Source organism: Salvelinus sp. IW2-2015, linkage group LG35 (assembly GCF_002910315.2).
Source record: "Salvelinus sp. IW2-2015 linkage group LG35, ASM291031v2, whole genome shotgun sequence".
Taxonomy (NCBI): domain Eukaryota; kingdom Metazoa; phylum Chordata; class Actinopteri; order Salmoniformes; family Salmonidae; genus Salvelinus; species Salvelinus sp. IW2-2015.
In genome coordinates, this window is record NC_036874.1 from 18,211,845 (window position 1) to 18,225,466 (window position 13,622).

General features: G+C 45.4%; 1 pseudogene; it reads left to right on the forward strand.

The window, feature by feature from the left end:
* The window catches only part of LOC111959177 (nuclear factor of activated T-cells, cytoplasmic 1-like), a 75,061-nt pseudogene that overhangs the window by 38,237 nt on the left and 23,202 nt on the right, over nt 1-13,622 (forward strand).

Genomic DNA, 13,622 nt, shown 5'->3' on the forward strand with positions numbered 1-13,622 from the left:
CACACACACACACACACACACACACACACACACACACACACACACACACACACACACACACACACACACAGGAGTTGATACACTTCACAGGAGTTGATACATCTGTAGAGATCTTCTTATGCTCTATTTAAATGTTTTATATAGAATGAAATCTTGGCATTTTGATCACATAATATTGCAGTTTGAGAAAAGTTTTTGAGTTTGAGTCTTATTGTTGATTTCGGTCGGAAGACAAAAAAAGGGAAAAAGGAAAAAGCTATCCAATAAAATTGAATTATTTTAAAGTTGTAAACCATGAATATGGTTTTATATTACATTGTGAAAGTTCACGAGTAAAATTCATGGCATTACACTAATTACACACGCGCGCACAGACACACACACACACACACTATAGCCATCACTGTTTGTGTTCCAGTGGTGACATCCATTACTGCTGCAGTGATTAAAGGTGAGGAGAGCTGCTAGTTTTCTAGAATGTGCTTCAATAAACACCTCACAGAAAATTCCAAATATCTATTCCTCAAGAGCTACAAAAGAGCAATAGACAGGACTTAACTTGACCTAACTTGAGCTTTCTATGCCAAACTATGGAATAGTACTGTATTCCATTGCTGCACAGAGAGGGCAACTCCTTCATGCTGTACGTCAATGCCCATATTTGATATTTTGCCATTTCCTTTGGTTGTAGAGTTCTACCTGGTGCTCTACAGTCTTTATTGGTAGGATGCTCAATAGACGGGGTAAAGAGGTCAATGGAACTCGACCAAAACAATGGAATCGCCATGGTAACGCGCGGGGTGGGAAAGATGCCGTGGGAGAAGGATCCCGAATCTCCATATTTCCCCCCCCAGCAAAATGAGTCAAATGTGTATGGTAAATCAAATCAAATCTACGTTTATTGGTGTATTTCACAATATGTTAAGGTTAAAATCGGAGTAAAATACTTGGATGGATGTCAACCCCAATATATGTTCACGTCATCGTCGCCAATCATGTGCGTTACAGTTAAACACGACTACTACCACCGATTTCTGTACGCTAGCTATGCTACCAGCGCATATGAACTTGAGTTAGCAGTCACTTCTTCTAAACCTGAAACGGGACCACTGTGAAACAGTTATACAGCAAGAACAGCCAAATATATCCAAATCAGATATATCACAGAATCCTGCGTGCCATTGACCTTTTTACCGCATCTATTGTTCAAACTAAAACTTCATTATCTGTACCGAGATATAGTTTGATTTGGCCATAAACGTATAGAAGCTTGATTTCAACTAGATAATGAATTGTCCGTTTTCCAACAAAAAGTGATTGATTTGTTGTCACAATAACAGTGGTTAAGATTTGTAGTCGACCAGTATCCATTTAAGAGGCTCATAATGGACTGTCTTTCTGTTCCTCTCTCTCTCCCTCTCTCTTCCTCTCTCGTATGTTGTTTTGCTTGTTTCTCGATCCCCCTGAGACTCCCTCTCGGTAACAAAAGAGCAAAGCTCATGGATGGTGGCACTGCGGGAGGGTTTAATGTGCCCAGAAAAATAATTACTTCTACTTTTCAAATGCTAAGGCCGCCCCTATTGCTCTGTATCAAGGACCCGCAGGATGACTGATGCAAACAGCATATGCATGTGTGTTTGTGTGCATGTGTGTGTGTACATGTCTGTGTGTGTGCTGCCGCTGAGGGGTAGGGTAGCTAGCCTACGGGCCTGTTTGTGTGTTCAGTAGGAAGTGTTTTCAGTGACTCATCTGCGAAGGATTCCCTAAAGAAAGGCGAAGCGGAACAGACGAGAACAGAGGGGGAGGAGGGAGGGAGGAGGGGAAGAGGGGAGGGGGCACAGGCAGGGTGAGACAAAGTGCTGTTCAGGAAAGCCAGGGGCAGGAGAGGCGGATATTGTCCAGTAGTGGATGTCCTGCATCCGTTCCTTGGGTGTGTTTCACACTGTTGACTCTCACTGTCGATTCTCACTGCTGACTCTCTGCTTAGTGAGTTCCAACAAGGTTTTGGAGATGGCTATTATCTTTGCACTCCAAGCTCTGAGACCGATCTGTGATATTTCACCCACGTTTTGTGGAGAGAACTTTTGAAGTTGTCAGTTGATTCATAAGTATGATGTAACCCTTTGCATGCCCCATGTGGGCTGAGAGTGATCATAGTTGATGTGTTAACGGAGAATTGTTTTGCTGTGTTTGAGAGTCTCACGCTCTGTACCAGTAAGTACTGTTTTATAGGCTTTCGGAGTGATTATTTTTCCTTTCCATATCTCAGAGACTTTCCATTTCGTTTTGTGTCGCTGATCAGTTGGATTAGCTATGATGTCTCTGTTATTTTTTATTACGTTGGTGTTTATGTAGCGTGTGTGTTTTGACTTCGCTCAACCCTCTCGTTTTGGCACGGGAGCAGAAAGACATACCTGGTGCTCCTCATTGAGTGTGTGTTCTGGCTTGCCCTGATTTCCATGCATGGAGGGAGTTGGGGAAGGAGGAGAGGAGGGAGTGCTGGGGAAAGCCTACACTCTGACTCAGAGGGGAGGGAGGGAATTCCCTTGTGAGCAGGATAGCTTTTACATCTGGTGTGATTGGAGCTGCGCCTTTGACGTCTGGAGCATACGGCACAGATATAGCTCCACAGCAGGGAAAGAGAAGTCAGGTCTACCCCCCCAGCTCATCACCTCTACCCTCGATCCCACTTCTTCCTGGATCCCCTAACTTTCCCAACCTACCACCCTGTTGACGGATTTGTCAGATTTCACCAGTATTAGGACTGGCAGGTACCAGGTGTCCTAGAGAAACAGAAGACAACCCCAGGTCTTATGTGGGACGGACCCTGTTTGGCATGCGGTTTTGCCTGGTATTTTGGCTCCAAATTTACTGACGTTTTTTTGCCAGACAGGTGGCAGCAGGAGTTTATCAAATGTGATAACTGACTGTATTATATAAACAGGAAAGAGGGATAGAGAGAGAGAAAATACACCCCCGAAATTATCTCTGGGAAGGACGAAAGTCGAAAAATACGGCTGGCTTGTTTCACGAGTGCCTCTGCAATTAAGTCGGGGCGAATCATATTTTCCATCCCCAAACCCACCAAAGTGAACATTCTTTGGCCAGTGGAAGATGTTGTTCTGTTGTTGGTATGCCCCCTTCCCTATGTTTTAGTAGGAGAGTTATCTCTCTCTCTCGCTATCTATCTCTCTCTCTCTCTCTCTCTGTCTCTCGCTATCTATCTCTCTCTCTCTCTCTGTCTCTCTGTGTTTGGGTGTAAACCAACCACAGGTCAGTACAGGGACACGTGTAAGAGAGGCCAGATAAGAATGGTTCTTCAATAAACACCAGAGTGGTCCCACCATCCTGTGTGGCGTTCCACATTGTGTGTCCTGTCATTAACCAAATCTCCAAGCAATTACTGTCGAGAAAGAAAACAAATGGGAGGTTATTGTTATTGTAGTCATGTGGGAGCATGTGCTGTATTATATGAATCATAGAATAAACATAGGGACTGTGTTGTGGTTAGACTGCTCAAACCTCTCTGTCATCTGTGTCCTGATGATGCTTCATTCATCAGTAGGTCCTTTGGTGTGTGTCACTGTGCAATGTGAGTCTTTTGGTCTCTTCCCACCAGTTTAGACACATTAAAAGGCAGCTGGCTGATCCTTTCGCCAAATTGGACTTACTTGAGACAAAGTGTGTGTGTGTGTGTGTGTGTGGTGTGTGTGTGTGTGTGTGTTGTGTGTGTGTGTGGTGTGTGTGTGTGTGTGGTGGTGTGTTGTTGTGTGTGTTGTGTGTGTGTGTGTGTGTGTGGTGTGTGTGTGTGTGTGTGTGTGTGTGTGTGTTGTGTGTGTGTGTTAAATGTGTTGAGTGCAATTGTCATTGCCCGTATAGGGAGTTGCTATGCCTCTACTACACTGCTCTGTGTTGTGACCAGTCTGATATAGGGAGAGTTTAGGAGGAGGCGAGGTAGAGACGGAGATGGAGGGAGGGGTTGTGTACGGTGGGGCTCTGCGAAGTAGGGAGAGGGCATGCCGTTGACGGAGCGGAAGCATTTTGCAGATGTTGCACAGAGAGAGAGAGGAGCGAGAGAGAGAGAGAGAGAGGAACGTAACGTTTTGTGGTTCAGTCTGGCGGCATCTCTGACTTGAAAAGGTTTGCATGCCAATACGTGCCTGTCTCCCGATTCAGCAAAGGTGAAAGAAGAGAAGAGGGGGAAATGACTGCTTTTGTTATTTTTTGTTTAATCTTGCTGAACTCTTTCTAAAAGAGTAGGAGTGTCTGTTTCATTTCTGCTTCTGTAGAAGACAAACAGACAGCGGGTGAAAATGAGGTGAATCAAACGAGAATGTTAAAGAGGGGGAGAAGAAGAGAGAGGGGGGAGAAAAAAAGAAGAGGAGAGAGAATGGATGAAAGAGAAGAGAGCGAAGAGAGAGCTGAAAAACATGTTTACTTGTGGAGGGTTGAATGTTAAGGTTTCCCCTCTTGGAGGGAGTCCCAGTGCGGGGGCGGGCGAGATTCCCTCTTGGTTCCCCAGATGTAATATGAGGAATGAGCATTCCCTATCATCTCTCACTCTCTTTGTCTCTCTCTTTCCCATCTCACAGCCTGACGAGCGTATCAGTTCCGTGGCACATCGTGATCACCTGCACATAGCATCGCAGCCATATAGACATACTAGTCACCCTACTGAAATATCACAGTGGTCTGTTTACTCACTTCATCTTTCTCTTCTCTCACTTCTGCCTGAACTCCACATAAAGACATCTGTCTGTGATCTTTTTCAATGTCTGTTCTTCTCTTTTCCTCTTTTTTTTATTTTTAATATTGCTTTTGGAAACAGATACATGGTGACTTCCATCCTCCTAAGCTCTCTCCKAACCCCGGCTCCACCCTTCTTCACGAGTGATAGCAGGCCAAGCATGACTGGGATCTTTTCTTCCCTTTTTTTGTGCATTGTGAATAAATAAGACTTTGGGAGAACAATTTGGTGTGGAGACCACATCTTATTACTTGACTCTTCAGTTATACTAGCACAGCTGCCCAATGGCCATAACATATTTAGTCTTTGTTACTTCACACATATCTCACAGTCCTTGTTAAATTAGGACCACAAAGAATGATATAGTCAGCCAGTGCCATAGACATCAGGGCGGTGCCACAGACACACACTGGCACAATTGTATTGCCAGCCAACACTGCATGGTAGTCTCATAGACTAAACTATATTGCCAGCCAGCATGGCAGTGCCATACACACGCAGACACTGGCAGTGACGCAGACACACAAAGGCTGGATATTGTCACTTCTATTTCTGACAGCCACTAACGAGTCATAGGCTTTAAGAAAATGTGCTGTGGTTTGGGCCTGATTGTATAAACAGAGCATGGAGCGTCTGTTCGCGAAGGTGTGGCATGAAATCCCGGAGAGACCCAAAGAATGTGAGAGAACTGCTACAGCTACAGACTCCCGGCAGCTGCTGCAGATCCCTGGGCTTTCATTGCATGACAGGGAGGCCTCGACACCACCACACACTCTCAAGATGAAACGAACAAAAGGCGTTTGTGAAGCAGAGTTAAAGCTGCAATATGTAACTTTTTGGGCCGATCTGACCAAATTCACATAGAAATTGGAGTTATAGGTCTGTCATTCTCATCGAAAGCAAGTCTTAAGAAGTAGTAGATCTGTTCTATGTGTGCTATTTCTATGCTCCCCGTTCGTAAGTTCCCGTTTTTTGCAATGATATTGCGTGTGATTATGTTTCATATTTTCTGTTGTCCTTCTTTTATAGATGGACACCACCTTTGGGAGACAGAAGCCAAAGTTGACAAGGACTCCTTCAAGTCTGTAAGTAGTCCTTAGTGTTTTCAGTAAAATACAGTACTGTATTAGTTGTAGTCCTGTTTTTAAGATTGAAAGTGTAAATTGGCTCAGCCATACATTCTATGCATCTTTCTCTTCCATTGTATTACCTCTCTCTCTCTCTCTCTCTCTCTCTCTCTCTCTCTTTTTTTTTTTTTCTCCCCCCTCTCACCCCCTGTATTTCCTTCTCTCACCTCCCTCGCTTCCTCTTACTCATTTTGCTGATGTAATCTTTGCTAAGACATTACCACGGAGAGAGATTAGTCGTGTTGATTAGTCCATGCAATCCTGAATGGAATTTTCACACATTTTCTCTCTGTCCTAATCGGCAGACACAGTAAGCAGAGTGATTGCACCTAGAGCATCTTGCTTCCTCATCAACAAGCACACCTCAATAAACACACACATTCACACGTGCACGCCAACACACACTTGTGTACGCGTACACACACACACCCCACCACCTTCTCTCTACTAGGTCATATTCATATTCACCATAGCAAACCACTTTGTAATGGCAAACTAAAAAGTATGTTTCTCATTGGACAAGTTTAGATAGTCCCTCCCAGTTTCAGTACATTTTCTTCAGTTTGTTGCCTAATGAGTACTGATGCAAGCCCAGTTGCCCTATCAAACACTTCAGCCAGCATAACCAGACATTTAGTTCACTGTTCAACTTCTGGTTCAGGGAGGAGGAGCGCTATAACACTTTGTCAGAGCTCGGCCTTCTGCTTGACGCCTGGCCAAGAGTGGATTATCCCCTTCCCTTTTTACCTGCTGTTTTCACGAGAGAAGTAATGAGAAAATAAACCAGTGCACCGTCCTACGGATGTCCAGTTACACATTTAGGCCTACATTCTGTTCATAAAAACAAGGCAAAGGGGATTCGTCAGAGGGGACGGTAAATGTTGTACGTGTCATAGAAAAGTTACATGTGCTTCCGGAGTTAATGAAGAAATACTTTTGATGAGGAGAGACTCGTAAGGTCTGCGCGAGTGTGTGCTTGCCTGTGTGTGTCTGTGTCTTCGGGTGCACGTTAGGGCGTGTGACAGCGATGTGTTTCAAATCGTCCGTGCCCCCCCTCCCTTTCTCTTCTCTTTCATCAGCTGGGTCTCACCATCCCTCGGTCTCCCTGTAAACGAACTGCTGTAATTGACAATTGCAGGGGTCGAGAATAAACCATCGCCCGTGGAACATGTGTTTCAATACGGCGGCATTTCAAGGATGATGTTGTTTTTGTTGTCATGTGTTTTTACGGTCAGGTTAATGGCTTTGTCGCATCAGGAGCGTTGAATACGGCCTCTCTTAATTGGCCTTAAGGGCTGGCTGATGTTAAGGCTAGTCCCACATGTTGGAACATTACAATGAGGGGTTGGGTTAGGTTAGGTAGGTGAAAGACAAATAGCGCAGTGTGCTTATTTGGTGTGCCGACAAACAAGCCACAGTGTTACTGGCCTTTTCTCCCTTGCTGCCACCGGCCACGGTTAGGTCACCCATGCTCTGTCTGCCATATGTTTTCATTATTCCTGTTTGGATTGCGCTGCTCACTGCGTAGGAGGATGGGAGGAGAGGGGGATGGAGGGGGGTCATCGACACCTGTGTCTGTGCTGTCTTTGACCCCGTCAGTCTGGTGCAGACCCGGCCTATGAACAGACACACAGACACGTGGACAGACCCCACAAAATATGCTGGGAATGGCTTCCTGTTCTGCTCCTCCACCATATGGCCTGAGCTGGCCCCCAGAGAGAGACAGAGAGAGAGAAAGAAACAGACAGGCTCTAGGCAGGCAGACACTCAGTCATGTCCCAATGGCGCCTTTGTCATGCACCTCAACCCCTGCTCTGCAGCCTCCAAAGTTCACGTCCGTCCAGGATTACGGAGGTCTCACCCTGGGCCTGGAGCGACGCGCTGATCAGGGGCTGTGAAAACAAGGCCAAAGACTCACATCTCTCCCCAGAGGTAGGGTTCAAACCCCAGGCCCTCGGGGCTTCAGACAGACACAAACAGGGGCGTGGTACACACTCTGGGGGTCATGCTGAGCCCATCCAGACTGGGCTGAAGACCCAGCTCAGAAAGCGTGTTCAGAACACTCCTCCAGGGTTCCCCGAAAGCGAAACGAGCATACCTGCTAATTAATGAGCTGACACTTACGTACACTCGGAGTTGTGTTTGTGTCTTAGGAGAGCATTGAAAGGGGTTGTAGGCCTAAGCTAGTGAAGTTCAAACTAAAATCTTCACCCTGCCATATTAGTCTGATTTCAGAATGTTCAGATAGTGCATGTTTTCTGGACAGCTTTTTGAAAATCTGCTACGCACAACACAACACAGTATAGTGAGCAGTGATCTACAGTGCGCCTGGAGGGTTCGTACTGTACGTGTATCCATTCTGTGCTGTTTCTGTGTGTTGTAGACGGCGCTGGTAGTGGAGATCCCTCCCTACAGGAACCAGAGAATATCCAGCCCAGTGCAGGTCAACTTCTACGTCTGCAATGGCAAGAGAAAGAGGAGCCAATACCAGCGCTTCACCTACCTCTCCCCAAACGGTAACCCCACAAACCTTTAGGTTCACCTCCTCGCTTACATGTGGTTTGGGGGTTTATTATCCCCGCTAGTTTTGCTTGATAACTTATAAAGGGGTCATACATGCTCATGCATTACTCCTTCCAGTGTTTCCTCCTAAATTATTTTGGCGGGTTGTGAAGGGTTGACTGACAGAGCCTCTGGGCAATGTTGACGTTAAGTTTGAGAAGTCAATCTCTGAAACGTCGACCTCACACACCACTCATGGATACATCCATCACACACAGCTCACGTTCTGTGCCCCCCGGTCTCCACATGTATAGTTGGCTTGACACATTGGAATGTGAAGAAGTTATTGGGATCCGGAGTCATTTCACAGCCTTACATCACCAACTAAATACCTCTCATTCTGGGCTCAGAGTAAATGTACATTTGCCAAATCCAAGTTGCATGCATAGACACATTGATATTGATTGGAATCCATGGATGCTGCTAGAAGCAACATTGTTTAGGGCTTTATTGGCATGGGAAACACATGTTAACATTGCCAAAGCAAGTGAACTAGATAATAAACAAAAGTGGAATAAACAATAAAGAATAAGTTCCAAAAGAATAAAGACATTTCAAATGTCTCTCTTTATATCCCATGTTCAATTAAGAATGAGGTCCAGTAGGGCTGAAAGGCAGCCTTCACCTTTAAACTGACAACATGTGATTTTAAGACTCCCTAAACACTTCAATGATCACCCGCTGCTATTGTAGCCTGGAGCAGATAAGAAGCAATGATTCAGGCCTTTGGATGGGACTCAGAGAGAGAGAGACAGACCGCATCACCACCTTGACAACGAACAAAGGGCCCTATTTGGAGACGGTTGATGGGAGCAAGAGAGCGAATGAGAGAGTGAGTGAAAAAGAGGTTGAGAAAGGGAGGGGGAGTAGAGAGGGAGAGACAGGACATTTTGAGGTGACCGACCCTAGCAGAGCGAGCGGTGGTGGGAGTTGAGGACAGACAAACTCTGGCCATATTTGGCAGCCCCGTACGAACCAGGGAGACAGACAAGGAGATAAGCTGTACAAGGAGAAGACGTATCACGCTTTGACCGTTGCATCTTCAAGTCATTTTCACAGAGAGTCAACATGATCCAATTAACAGATGAATGGGGTGTGCTCTCTGTTACGATGCCAAATGAACTGGATTGCAGTGGGGACCACACAAGCAGGGGCAGTGTCTTTATGACGGAACATAACGTACCCCTCCAGTCACAGTCTTACTGTGGTTCACCAGACCTTCTTATTTCTTGTTTTGATATTTATCCATGTATTGTAAACTGGGTGGGTTGAGCCCTGAATGCTGATTGTCTGAAAGCTGTGGTTTACCATTTTTTTACTGTTTTAATTACATTGGTAACAAGTTTATAATAGCAATAAGGCTCTTATAAACTTAGCCGTGGTATATTGGCTATATACCACACCTCCTCGGGCTTTAACGCTTAAATATCATTTATTCAACACGATAGTCAACAAGCGACAATAAATAGCTCGGATAATACTGAGTAGCAATAGTGGCGCATTTCACTAACGAGCTAATTTCCGTCCGTAGTCCCTGAACGTCCCTGAGTTTACCACTCATCTAGTTTGAATCCATGTCTGCCTGCCCATTGGGCACGTGTCTGGGTGGAGTGGCGTCTTCTGTAAATGCAAGCAGAGCTGTTTCAACTGAGCCGAGGTAAAAGAGAAGCCCTAATTATATCCGTCCAAGATCAGATGCAGCTTGTCATCAAAGCAAAACAGATCTCTAAGTCACATTGAGGATAATTATAACAGGGATATATACATGGCAAAGGAGGTTGTTTGCTTTTGAGGGTTTCACTGTGTGAGAGTGTTTTTGAACACGTAGATAGAGAGCCAACTCAGCACTGTGGCCAGGTAAGGGGGGTGGTGTGTGTGTGTGTGTGTGTGTGTGTGTGTGTGTGTGTGTGTGTGCGCTGCATAGAGGTTGTTCTCATCTCTTCCTCCTTCGCCCATCTGAGCGGCGCTTCCTGCCCACTTTAAACACAGTCGTGGTCGTCACTTATGCTTTCTAAAAAGAACATCTCGTTCACACTCGGGTGTGTGCTCGTCTATAAAAAGGCAAAACCGCCACTTAAAATAGCCCAGCTTGTTTGAAAAGAAACAAATGATGTGCTGTCCACCGATCGCGATTGAAAACAACTTGTATTTTCCACTGGAGTCACGTGATGTTTGCTCGACTCATTCATGTGAAAACATAATCAGACAAGTGTGTGAAAAGGTCTATTGAACCTGTTGACAGCCCAAAGCTTTCACTGTGGCACCTCAAACATGTACGGCGTAGCTTTAATGCCCAAGTAAGGAAACAAGAGATAACATGTATTTGAATGGTCTCCTCTCCATCTTATAAAGAGGACAGTCATATCTCACGGGAGAGGCATTGTTTCTGTCGTGTAAACATCATCTGATTCGTATCTCTCCTTTGGTTTAGTCACGCCACTCAGAGCTAGTTCGGATATTATTATCAGATGCAGTCTGGAGGATTGGAAACGATTGAGTCTTTGCCAGGTTTGKCAGGTAAAGATAAGCTTGAATGACAAGGCATGTCATAGGCCTGTTATGTCCTACACAAGCAAGAAAGGAGTAGCAGATTTGAACCGTTTCTTATTCCAGATGTTATCTGGAATATTCTTCCCAATTTCATACAGGGAGTATTTCAAATGGGCAATTAGCATGGTAATATTGCTGTTGCATATTGACGCCAAACAATAGAATGAAGATTGTCTTGTGAAAATTGCTTTTATTGTCTTTGTGTTTCACAAAATGCTCTTCATTGTCCTCACTTTCCTTTACAATGTCACGCTAGTCCAATGGATTTGATGACTAAAGCTTAGTAAGCCTGTCCGGAAAGTGCATTATCATGAGTTACAATTTGAGAGGAGAAAGATCCAAGAATGTAAGCAATATGTCACTCTGAAGTTATTCCTTTTTGTGGACTCTAAAATGAGCTGTTGGCAGCAGTTCTGGTTTGTATAAATCACCACATATCCGATGTTGCGATGATCATACAGCACAAGTGTCCTTGTCTACATCCTAGTGTGTGTGTGTGTGTGTGAGTGTTGCTTTTCAGTTTCCGAGCTCTTGTCCAAATCATTCTTGCGTGAGTGAAGACGTGACACGCCGTCCTTTTCTTCTCCTTAAATAAGAAACCGTTTCATGGAACCACATAAAACAACAAACGCCAACAGTGCTGGCGCTGGCGAAAGCCCGACCAGTTCTCGGAATGCCTTTCATTTCACAAGCCGTTTGGAGGTTCCTGCTGTAGATCGGGTTCTATTGTTAACACCAGCGGGGGCTGCTGCTGATTCCTGGCCGTAGGTTTGTGGTCTGAGACATGGGAGGGAGGAGAGAGAGGGGTATGTTCAGACGAAACAAGAGAGACACATACATGAAAACTTCACGAACCGCAGGCCGTGAACTTCTCCCCAAAGATGTGTCATGTTAGCTAAACTGTAGACTGAGACGTTTCCTTGTTTCCAAGTTAGGACAGTGACAGACATACACACACACACATAAACACTCGCAGACACACTCCCACACACATTTACCCGGCCTACGTAGACTAGGACACCAGCCGTCAGCCAGATTGTGACCACAGTGGGACGTAGTGAATTACACACCAGCGAGTTGATGACTACCACCATGAAGCACCACCTGCTCCATTCTGAATATCAGAGATACAGCTAGCATACTTTTTCCTAACCACATGACCTGACCGGGAAAAACTCTGGGCCCTGGTGGTCGTCTGCTAAAACTAGGGCCTGGAGTTTTTCCTAGTCAGGTCACATGGTCAGGAAAAACTCAGGACCCTAGATATAATGCATTGGGCACAGTCTTTCCACAGTGCAATCAAACCAGCTCTTTTATGGAGACAGTAGAGCATCCACTCCATAGTTCCACTCTGAGAGCAGAGCAGCCAATCGTAATGAGAATCAGAGTGCATCGCAGAAAACCCTCTTGCCCGGCTGTCTCTTCCCTTCACACGACAACCTGCCGGGCCTCGGCCCTCAGTGCTCAACACCCCACAAACCCGTCCTCGAACCCTCACCCCCATCCCTGGGAGGAAACCAGTTCCTAATAAATACTCCGACGAGGCCAGATCACTTTAATGCGAGCAGACAGACACAGACAGCCAGAGATGGGGAGAAGAACATGTGCAGAGCGTAAACTGTCTGTCGGCCATAACCCGCAGGTTGGGAGGAAATAGAAGCCAGCTGGGGATGGGACTCACAGAGTGAATCTGCTTCCATGGAACTGGGAAGGGGCAGCGTGTGTGTTTGGAGGGACACACACACAGATAGCTGGAAGGCGTGGACAGAGAGACTGGGCAGGAGACAGCTTGAGGAATGATCGGTTAGAGTGGGGGAGACAAATAGAGCTGGATGGAGGCGAGAAGAGAGGGATCCCTCAAAGGATCCCTCTGTCTCTCGTTCTGCAGATAGGAGAAGGGGAATGTGTGACAGAGCGTGTGAGTCTCCGGGAAAGTGGGAGACGGTGAGACAATGAAGCTGTCCTTGATTTACAGAATAAATCAGATTGCTAAATATGCTATTACTATGTATGWAGGGTTTACACTTTTMGGACTATTCCATTGGCTCCATTGCAATAGGAAAGCTTCATCAAATGCAGCTAAAGTATAGAAAACAGAAAACAAATACTAGACCTAGCGTGAACCCGGCTCGGGGGTATGGAGAGCCTGTTACAAGGCCCAGTATGATATTCCCTAGTAAGTGTATGGTGGTGTCATCCTGGGACTCTCCTAAGGATACAGATACTTACCTAGGGAGCCTCTAAGACAGATGGGCCGGCCCTGTGGCTCTGACAAGACTGACGTAAATAGGCTTCCCACTGGGTAATCACACCAGCTCATCTCTCCCCAAAGGAGACTGGGGGTGTGAAAGTTAATCTCTCAGTTACGTCCTGTCCCAACAATAATAACATCGTAACACCATGATAGGAATGGTTTTTCATCTGATCAAAACACTCATTTATTCAGACAATGGAAGTAAAAATGAGTATTAGTATTATTACGCCTTCATCAGGATTTACTTATTCTTACTTTGTTAGTAAAAAGTAACTATTAAAAGAAATGCATTTATGATGGCCAATTTGTAGGCTGAATAGAGTGTCAGAAGACATTTAGTAGACCGAATAGAGTGTCAGAAGACATTTAGTAGACTGAATAG